This window comes from Sorex fumeus, unplaced genomic scaffold, assembly GCF_029834395.1.
Source record: "Sorex fumeus unplaced genomic scaffold, SorFum_2.1 ptg000043l, whole genome shotgun sequence".
In the NCBI taxonomy this organism is placed as follows: domain Eukaryota; kingdom Metazoa; phylum Chordata; class Mammalia; order Eulipotyphla; family Soricidae; genus Sorex; species Sorex fumeus.
Genome location: NW_026606100.1, coordinates 16,632,383 through 16,642,606, shown reverse-complemented (window position 1 = coordinate 16,642,606; position 10,224 = coordinate 16,632,383).

The following is a 10,224-nucleotide window of genomic DNA, read 5'->3' as shown; positions in this document are numbered from 1 at the left end:
GCTATCACTCCGGCCCGAAAGTCCATATTTTAGCTACGATTCTCCTTTCAGATCACACAAATGGCAAAGCCCAGAGTACCAAGACCTCCCAAAACAAAGTGATGCCCAAGAATCTGAAACAGATACCACTGTGGAGCAGTGGAGGTTTTTGGTTTTTATTTGCCATTATGATTTAAATTCTTTTGACACAACTATAAGTCCATTACTTGGTCTTTTTCCCACTGACATGTAAAGTCTCTCTCCTTTTCCAGGTTTGGGTTCTGACACATCTCTTAGGGTTGATACCAAACTAGCAGTTCAGTTCTGTTTCTCCCCACTCCAGACTGACTGGTGTGGAGGGATGGAGCTCTGGGAAGGAGAATCCCGGAAGCTAAATCAGTAGTGATCACCCAACTCCTACTGTGTCAGGGTGACACAGTGGGGTCACCCCTTGGTTCCCTGGGTCTGACTGAAATGACAGTGGATCCTCTTTCTACTGGCTCCTTTAATGACAGCACAACAGAGGCAGATGCTGGTGCGCTCTGTCTCATGCCATTTTGAGAAAGAACGCGTCTTTGAGAGAGCAGCAGAAATGTCAGTACAGGAATCCAAAGCCAGAGCAGCTGCCATTCCCTTTCATCCTTCAGGCTGCAGTTTAAATGTGACCACTGAACTTGGTAGACCACTTCGGAAAGCTACTAACACTAAATAGACATGTTCTGGGACCCAGCATTTTCACTTCTTAATATACATGCACATACTGATTATATGTTCATGTTATATATTCACCATATATGTCCTATTCAACACTTATGTGTGCAAAATCATATCAACCCATACGTAGCTATCAGCCTCTGCTATTAAAGTTTACACAATCTGCCGAAACTTTCCCGTGAAGCCACACTCTGCCAGACACCCTCCAACCAACGTCAGCGCAGCAGTGTCACTCGGACCTATGCTGTTCTGCACTCCCCTCTAATAAGCAACTTGGGCTTCCAAGCGCCTCTTTGGGTTGGCTGAGGGGTTGTTGGATCTGCATCTGGGCCTGACGTCTTCCTTCCCAATCCCACTTCCCCTTCCTCTGTCAGAATCACAGCCTAGTCTGAAGGCTCTCCCTGACAAACCCCACTTCTTTCCCCCTCCGTCTTTCAGAACTATTACCTTCAATAAGCGTCTTGCCTTGCCGACCAGTTTGTCTCGGGTTCTGCTTACTGCCCCACCCCCCCACACAGATACCAAGTATAAGCTGAGTTGAACATTGTAAAGGCAGACACTGCAAATTACAAGGGTTCACTGGGGAATAACCTTCTTTATTATATCTACAATGTGATGTGCTGGGCTCTAGGAAGTGGGGTAACAGAGACTGTTATTTAATTAACATCAATTGCTCTTTTGAGAAACATTGGGCAGGTCTAGCTAGACATGAAATTATAGTTAAAATCTACTGTTACTGTGTGCCAAACTCTTCTCAAGTTGTTTTCCTCTTTTCCTCACAATGTCTTATAAAGGGTGTAGTGATTTACAGAGAGTAATGGAGATTAGTTTGAGTGAAAATACATAATGAGTAAGCATCAGAATTCATATACAAGAAGTAAGTAAATACAAGAAGAATTCAATACAAGAAGTAAGTATCAGAATTCATACTAAGGGAAACTAGATCATTACTCACTATACCCTTCCAGTCCTTCGTAGTTGATGTTTAGTTGTTAAAAACAGAAGAATCCTAATAAATAAGAAAACTGGTTGCCGGTAGCAAGCTACAGTTTGGTATTTTTTTTAATCACTACCCCCCCCATCACCACCTTTTTTGATTCACCGTGAGACACAGTTATAAAGCATTCATGTTTGAGCCTCGGTCATAAATCATCAAACACCCATCCCTTCAACTGTGCACATTTTCCACCAAAATCCCCAGTATTCCGCCCTCCCCATCCCCCTTCCAATCCTTCCCCTGCCTGTATGCCAGACAATTTCCCCCATACTCTCTCTCTACTTTGATTACATTCTATATTTCGACACCAGTCTCACTACCACTCAAACCTGCCAAAAAGACAATGCTAGATGATTTATTTTGTATTGCTTGTTATGGATAGAATATAATGTCCAGAAAATTCTAAGGTCTTCTCAGAGCTTTAGTTTATAGTCTCTGGGTCTTGGCTGTTGATGAGATTACATGGTGCTGGAGCAGTTTGTGAGTGTGACTGCCAAGCTACTGGAAAACTGGGGACCTGGGGGGAGAAGGCGGCCCAGTCCTGATCCAAGCGAGCCTGGAGCTCTCACTCACAGGTTCCCGCCTACCTCCGAGCTACCAGCCCTAACTGCGTCTTTTGATCTCATTTGAGATTAATGGGTCTCTAAACTAAGGCCAATAAATGAGTTTATATAGCTGAGCCAGAGGTGGTTTGTGGGTGTGTCTTCCACATGCCTAACTTTTGGCCATTTCATTTCTTGGTAAACTTTGTCCCAAGTTGTTGGGGTCTGGCCAAAAGCACAGCAGCAGTTTTGGAGTATCTGGAAGTCTGAAGGCGCCATCAGGCTGCTGATGCTCTCATCCCAGAGGTCCAGGTTGACCTGCTGGCAGCACCATAACCCCCAGAGCATAGTTCTTTAGGAAGTTGTGCACCCAGAGAAATAAATTTAGCCTCTTTAAAAGTATAATTTATGCTTTTGAGTCAAGTAGCTTCATCATTATTCCTTTAAAAATTGCTTACCTTGGGGCCAGAGAGATAGTACAGCAAGTAGGGTGCTTGTCTTGCATATGGCTGGCCTCTGTTCAGCCTGTCAGCCAAAATGATCCCCAAGCTCCATCAGGAGTGAGCACTGAGTGCAGTCAAAAGCAAGCCCTGATCACTACCAGATGTGGCCCAAAAGGTAAAAAATCAAATATGGGAAAACAGCCAACATTACTCAAATCAATAACTAAAAATTGCTTACCTTTTTTTGCTGATGTAAGTCATTTCTGCATTGTTCTCAGAACATGAGTTTTTTGGATCACACTTGGCAATGCTCAGGGGTTACTCCTGGCTCTGCACTCAGGAATTACCCCTGGCAGTGCTCGGAAGACCATAAGGGATGCCAGAGATAGAACCTGGGTTGGTCGCATGAAGGCAAATGCCCTACCTGCTGTACTAATGCTCCGGCTCCAGATCATGAGCTGTCTTTTGAAGTTTTTGGTTTGATGGAAAAATGGAATCTGGTTCCAGTCTTCAGAAATTGAATACAGTAGGTAAGGGAGGAGGGTATTTGCTTCCTATTGGGAAAGAAATCTCAGGGTAGAAGAAAAGAAAACGATTTCTATAGCTAAGAGTGGTACAACTGCTTTTTTACTCGACACTTTAATGATGACTTTTTTTGTTTGCTCGTTTGGTTTGATTTTTGAGTCACACCTAGCCGTGTAAGGGGCTTCTCCTGGCTGGCATCCAGGGAAACACAGTGCCAGAACTCAACCCTGAGGCTCCCACATGCAAAATGTATGCTTCTTCTGTTTGAATAATCTCCCCTAGCTAATAAAGAATTTTCAAGAGCTATTGACTATTTGGAAATCTCTGGCTTCTTTTCCAATTCCTCTAGCAATCTTCAGCCTACAGCTGTTAAGAATTAGTGATTGCTATAGAATGCTGGTCATGGGAAATGAAGTTTAGTCTGTGACTCCCTGAAAATCAAATTCTAGACTGATTTTATAGGCGTTGGTTGAACTAGCAGTCAAGCGTCTTTTATAAAAACATGGACATTCGTGATTTATCATTATCACTAGAGGCTGTTTTCAGTTTACAAGTTGGAGTAACTTGAGGTCACTCTCCAGAGGTTCATTAGTACACTGGGGGTTCACACAAACTATTTCAAGTTACTCTTGAAATAGTTGAACTTCAACTACCGAGAAGCTAGCATGTATCTTTTTAAGCTCACTCAATAATGTCAAAATGGGCTTAGGTATTTCTCATGTGTGTGAATTGTAGCAGACAACACGCACGGTAGCCGTGCATCCTCTGCTCTTCGCCAGGAACTGTGAAGAGCTGCGAAAGCCGGCAGGCAACCTGCTATCAGAATCCATCAGGCAGTAGTAGTCTCTGAGGGACCAAGGATGCAAGGAGACACTAACGTTAAGTGTGATTAGTTCCTAATCAGTCTTTCTAAATGCCGCACAGTCACGTTAGATAAATGCTCATTGAATGAATTATGGATGTGAGCTGAATTGCCAGCATGGAGTCTGAGGGATCACCCTTTCAGAGCTGTTATTCGCAGCAGTGGGGTCACAGTTACTTAAACTTTACAAGCTAGGCACTGTCCTTGAGAATAAAAATGTCATCCTGGGGTTACATGGTGTTTTTCTTTTTCTTTCTTGTTTTCAGTGCCCCTGATGGCTACAAAGATTAGAGCTAGATGGATCATGGCACCATACTCGGGCTGCTATACTTTATCTTCAGCCAGGCTGGTATTCTGAGATCAGTTTTAGAAACCGGAAACCACCTTAGCTATTTTTAGCAGGAAGGGATTTAGGAAATGCAAAGAACTGACATGTGTAAAATTAGGTGTAAAAGGGCCAAAGAAGCAAATTGAGGCTGGGTCAAGCAGTTGGCTTGCCAAGAACAAGTCACATCCTCCAGAATGTAGAGAATCAGGAAACTGTCCCTGAAGAGTTATTTGGAAATCTCCGAATAAATATAAATCCAGAGATTTATCGCTGAAACAGCAATCCAGAAGTCACTGTCCCTGCCTCCACGGCAAAGGCGTGCTGCTCCTGCTACACTGACATCAGTGGAAACTGCATGCCCTAGCGCCCTGTGCCTTGATGCCTGTGGAGCTGAGGACTGGGTTTTGCCATGCTACTGAGACGCTGCTACAGAAAGCCCAAGTGCTACACCCATGCCCGCCTGCAGGAAACAAACAGCAACAACCCTCCTCCATGCACAGTCCTGTTTTCCACATATCCCATATGAGCATCTCACTGGCACAAGTGAAATAACATCTGGAAACTTAACTATCAAAGAATCAGTAAAATGAGGTTTCCATTTTACTGCCTCGGAGGTACTCACAGGCGTTCAAAAAGGAGGGGGAAGAGAAGCTGAGAGTTAATCCACCCTGAACCTTACTGTGCCCCTGGAGGAAGAAGGGTCACAGGTGAGAATTTCCTGACTTGAAGCTTCAGGAGGTTTGGGGGGGTTGGAGGATAACCCGCAATTCAGGCGGTTTGATACAGGTTCCTCCCACCACTACCCGCAACCTTTTCTTCTATTCCCTATCAAATGCTGCCCTCTGATGTTTGTAGAACAAACTACTTTCAGGGATTGTTGACAAGGGGGGAGAGAAAGGTCCTTACGTGCTTGTTTGCAGTTGGGAAGCCTAGGTTCTATCTACATCTATGCACGATGTGGTTCTCCAGCACAGTCCTGAACACTGCTAGGCACAGACCCCAAACAAAAAATGCTAAAATAGCATGATAATAAAAATTTAGCTTTAGTTTTCTGGATTAAAAGCTGAGGACGTAGGAACTTCACAAGACCTGGGGAAAATACAACAAACAAGGCACAAAAATTGACAACTTTCAAAGGATTTGACCAAGTGGCTTACAAAAGTCAAATTTGCAAGGGCTTAACTGACCCAGATCTTTGGGCACAGGCTGCTTCTCCTCTGTAATCAGAACAGATTGAAGTTTTAAGTATTCAGCATGGTTCATGCAATAATCAGGAAGGAAAGTAGATAACCAACTAAGTCACTCATACAAACGGTGGATCAAAGAGAAGACTTTTTTTTTTTTTTTTTTGCTTTTTGGGTCACACCTGGAATTGCACAGGGGTTACTCCTGGTTCTGCACTCAGGAATTACTCCTGGTGGTGCTCCCGGGACCATATGGGATGCTGGGAATCGAACCCGGGTCGGCTGCGTACAAGGCAAACACCCTACACACTGTGCTATTGCTCCAGCCCCTCAAAGAGAAGACTTCTAATAAGTTCCATTCACAGTCCACGTTGTTAGTTTGACTTCTCTTGGTTTGTAACCCACTCCCCTGTTACCATATGCCCAGCACAGTTGGTGACCGAGTGGACATCACAGTTGACATCACAGATTTTTCAGAATTTTGTATGTAGTAGGAATGAGTATGGCAGCAGAAAAAAAAGTTCTGGATTAAATATTGCTGAGAACAGCCAAGAATGGATACTATGTTTAAAATTAAATACACAGCTTTTATTTACGATCAAAATCACGTCCCAGAAGCATGGTTAAAGTAGCAAGATCCATGAATGAAGAGCTCTTTGCTCAGAATCACAAATAAATCTCCGAAGGGAAGAGAGCTACAGGCTGCAGCAATGCCTCCAGATACCACGCCAGGCTGAGTCTCCTCTGGGACGCCCTGGAGTGCGGTAGGTGAGCCCACCACTGGCCCTGACAAAGCCTTCACAGCTGAATACCTCCAGAGCCCAATTGTTGCCAGGCTCAGGGCCCATCACCACTGGCTAGGGAGGAGCCTCAGCATATAGGATAACACTGTTTTGTCCTTCCTGCATAGCTTCAGGTAGTTTAGGTTTATTGGGTTACTCCCATCACAGTGCTCCCATTTCTCTGCTTATTTGTAACTTCTTTGTGCTCTGTTGACTTGTAAATATTGTTTTTCTCTTCTCCCTAAATCCTTTGCATAGTTTATTCAGAGCAATGTCCTTTTTGTATGGACACAAGAAGACAGTAGTAAATGCTATACTTTTGTAACTTGGGAGTCATTTGACTTTAAATGATATTTTCCCCCCTGGGCATCTGTTCTCTCACCTAAGCCTCAGCTGCCCTTCCTAGCACCCCCACAAGCAGGGTCCCAACAAGGGACTGGATGAAAACAGGGCAAACAGTAAACTATGTGCTACCCTGGCATCGAGATGGGCCTGGCCAAAGCGCCATAATGCTTAACTATAAGTTAAGAGCTTGGTCATGGACAAATGCTGTCATGATCCAAAAAGTAATAACTAGATTTGGACCCTGCTAGGGTTAGGAAAGATTAATCTGGCGTGCACACTTGTCGCCTGAGTCTGTGGCAAGATGTTCCCAGGAGAGGACAAGTCTCAATGTTATCTCTTACTGTGTCCATACAAAAATAACTAGTATTGGTATGTTGATAGTTATTGGACTGAGGAAAAGAGAAAAACAACTTAGGAGGTATTTAGCCTTTGGGCAGTCAGGAAGGGCTTTAGAATACCTTTTAGGTGGGCCCTCAGGAAGGGCTTTCTTATGTTGATTTTGCTAACTGACTGGGTGCAGTGTCAGTCCAGACTGCGGGGAGTTGGAGGACTCGGGGAGAGAGAAGGTAGCGAAGAGACAGGAGTGAATGAAGAGAGGATTGGAATAAGCTGCAACTAAGACCAACCAGCCTGGCTCTTTCTTCTTCCTTCATCTGCTCTCGGCCAACAGCCATCTGGATCCAGGCAACACACAGCGGTTCTAGGGCACCGAACGCAGGCGGCGAGACAGAGCCGCCTAGAGAGCCCGTGAACACACAACCTTCCTGTTTAGTTTTTTACATCAGCATGATAATGAATCTGCTGAAAAACCAGGCATGCGGGTTTGGTGAACGAAATCTCCAGGCTTTCATGATGGGCAACCTCCCATCTCCCTGTTCTTTTGGGAATCTGGCAGGCATGCCCATGAACTGCCTCTGGCGCCATAGAAGCTCAGTGATGGCTATGGCCCAGAGACTCACAAATCTCGGAGAAGAGCAACAAGTTGCAGAAATGCATTGGGATCCCAAAGTCACCATCCAGTTAAACATTTAACTCCAGCGTATCACCCTATTTACAATTTTTGTTTTCCTGGAGCTCAAGGTCACAAATCTCATACTCTATGCCACTGGTGTACCAAGAGTAGCACACCACATTGGATGGGATGTAAAGCAGAAGGAAACCGATCTCGATTCAAATATATACATGTTAAAAATGTTCACTTTCATTTATTATCAGGAAAACATCAACCAAAAGTACTATGAGACAGGGACCAGGAGGTCTGATCAATGGTTGAAAGCTTGCCACAAGCATGTGGGGAATGAAGGGCAGTTAGGATAGAGAAGGAACCATTATGACAATAATAGCTGGCAATTATTACTTTGGACAGGAACTGAGTGTTGAAAGTAGGTCAAGGGACATACCTGGTAATAAACTTTCAGTATCTGTATTGCAAACATAATACCCCAAAGGGGAGAGAGAGAGAGAGAGAGAGAGAGAGAGAGAGAGAGAGAGAGAGAGAGAGAAAGTGCCTGCCATCGAGGCAGGGGTTGAAGTGGGGTAGGAGGGAAACTGGGACATTGGTGGTGGGAAATGTACACTGGTAAAGGGACGGGTGCTGGAACATTCTATGACTGACACCCAACCATGAGCAACCTTGTAACTGCACGTCTCACTAATTCAATTAAAAAATAAATTAAAAATACAGTTCATACATATGTGTATACATATATGAGCACAAAAGGCTCGACCTGTTAACATGTTAGTAATCTCTTATACGTAACGGCTCCAGGATGCTCCAACAAACTTCACATACTTTTCCCCTAAGGAAGCTTTTTTGGATCATTTTTGGTGGATCATTTATAGCAGTACAAAATAATTTAGGACCTGCTTTGGGGACAGGCTTGGGTGGTGGTGGAAAATTTTGAAATAATGGTGGTGGGAAAGTGTAATGGTGGGATCGGTGTTGGAATATTGAATGTTATAAACTATTGTAAAGTTTTTTTTTCTAAAAAAAAAAAGCTATTTGTTCACTATAACAAGCATGTTCCTTTCTTTCCTTTCCTCTACCCTCAACTCCTGCTTGAAACATGCTTTCCTGGCCACTTGCCTTCAGCTGACCAGTGTTCAGACCTCACCACCCCAGATCCCGCGTGCCTCCAGGAGTGATTCCTGTGCAGGACCAGGGGTAAGCCCTTAGCACTGCTGGCTGTGCCCCGCTACACACAACAAACTTAGTCACAGGAATTTGGCGGAATTTCTTGAACCAGAGCATCTCGTCTGTTTCCTGATTGCATCCAGGCGAGAGAAGTCAAGGAAATCACTGAGGAATACGCCATTATATTTGTGAGCACGTTGCCCGCATCTCATGGAGTATGAGGTTCGCGACCTTTAGCTCTAGGAAAATGTAAAATTTTAAATAGGGGGATACAGCTGGACCCTCTTGAGATGTGTACTTTCATACTGTGATGTGTACGGGGGCTCTTCTGCTTTTGGAGAAGCCGCCATTCCCTCTTGATAATGTTACTCTTTCCCCCTACTCCTTTCTTAAAAACACTCCAAGTAAAATGTTTTCACTTCATTGCTCATCTGCTCCTGAATTTCTTTTCTGTGAGAAAGCATGGATCCCAAAAAACCTGACTAAGCCTAGGACTGGTTTTCCTTTCTTGCAAAGAGCAATTCCTCACTCCAGCCAGCGTCCACGGCTCCCGGAGAAATTGGGTGGTGGGGATTATCTTCCGTGCCGCACAGAACAAGTGGACGTCAGGTGTGGCTTGACAGTTACCTAGTGGGGCTGGTGGGACTCAAGGCCTGTGCCATGCAGGGGATCACTGAAGACTTAATGCTAGCCTTCCCAGCTAGCCCTGGGTGGCAGAGATGGATTGGGAGAAAGTGGCCGTCTCTTTCCTCTGTTTCACATAAATCACCCACAGGGAACCCACTAGCATAAGTTGGAATTACCTGTTTTCCACAGAGAACCTATACATATCTGTTAACTCTTGGACAAATGGTATAAAACCATCTGCTTTTGAGGCCAAAGCAGTACTTAAATACAACAGATTTGAGATGTTCAGGAAAAAAAAAAAGAACAACAAACATTACTTTTATAGAAAAACCTTCAGCTTCCAGGTGTCAGACAGAGCTGCCCCACTGCCCCTCTTCATGGTCTGGCATGAAAGGAAAAGTATTTGCAAACAAGTCACAGCAGAGATCAGAGCATTCTCTCTCTCAGAGGGGGAGAAGAATCACACTCTTTGCACTCCACTGTTTGCTTTCCCACTGGGGAAGGAACAGGCTCATCTTCAGGACGGAAGGATGAAAGGCTGAAGAAAACAACAAGCTTGAAACTGGGGGTTCAGGGCAGAGTATAATCAGTCCTCAGGGGGCCCTGGTCTGCTGATGTGCTTCAAAGCTTTGGAATTTGTCATTCAGCTGGGTTCACAGAAAGTATTCCCCAAAGACTAGAGGTGAGGTCTACCCACAAAAGCCAGATAATTCATGGGGAAACATTTAGAAAAGAGTTTGTAGTGCATTGTTATAACGACAA